Genomic DNA, 886 nt, shown 5'->3' on the forward strand with positions numbered 1-886 from the left:
TTTTTATTTTATGTTTGCATCGTAGATGGATGGTGATGGGGATTGTTCCGAAGAACAAAGTGTTCTTAATATGGTTCAAGGTGTTTCACGTGAGGCTGCAGTCCAAGGTGAATCCAGATATGTCAAACTTATCATGCACCTGCAGAGTGCAATAACACGTTTCTCCATCACAATAATATCTTTCTAGTAGAATCAATTAAGAACAGTGTAGGTACAAGTAGATATAAGAAAAGTAAAAATAAAATGAACATGCCAAGAGAAAGAAATATCTAAAGAATATGATCATATTACAACTGAACAAAAAGAGTACAACTGATGAACTAAAATAAATATGAAATATTTCAATACACAGAGTCAACTAAAATAGTATTAAGGCTCTCAACCTTCAAAATAAAATACAAGTTTATAAATCACTAAACAAATGCTAAACTAATATGGAGCACAAGCTGTCTATCAAGAAATGATGGCGACTATCCGAAACTCCGTCAACCTACGGCTTCTCTGAAACTATAATTCGCTGCCTAAAAAGAAGGGGAAATAACAACGTTAGAGTGCTAGCAAGATCATCTCCATCCGCTCCAAGGGAAGGGCTGATACATATGATGGAGGCTCTACCTATATATGCATAGTCTACCTAAATTGTTTACCATGTACTAGATGGGGTTAATACTTAAGAATCCACAATACGAGACTGGTACGTTGAGCGAAATAATCCAAACAAGAAAATCCTCATATATATATATACCTATATATGCATAGTATACCTAAATTGTTTACCATGTACTAGATGGGGTTAATACTTAAGAATCCACAATACGAGACTAGTACGTTGAGCGAAATAATCCAAACAAGAAAATCCTCATATATATATATATATAATATATAT

The sequence above is a fragment of the Asparagus officinalis genome, chromosome 6 (assembly GCF_001876935.1).
Source record: "Asparagus officinalis chromosome 6, Aspof.V1, whole genome shotgun sequence".
NCBI lineage: Eukaryota > Viridiplantae > Streptophyta > Magnoliopsida > Asparagales > Asparagaceae > Asparagus > Asparagus officinalis.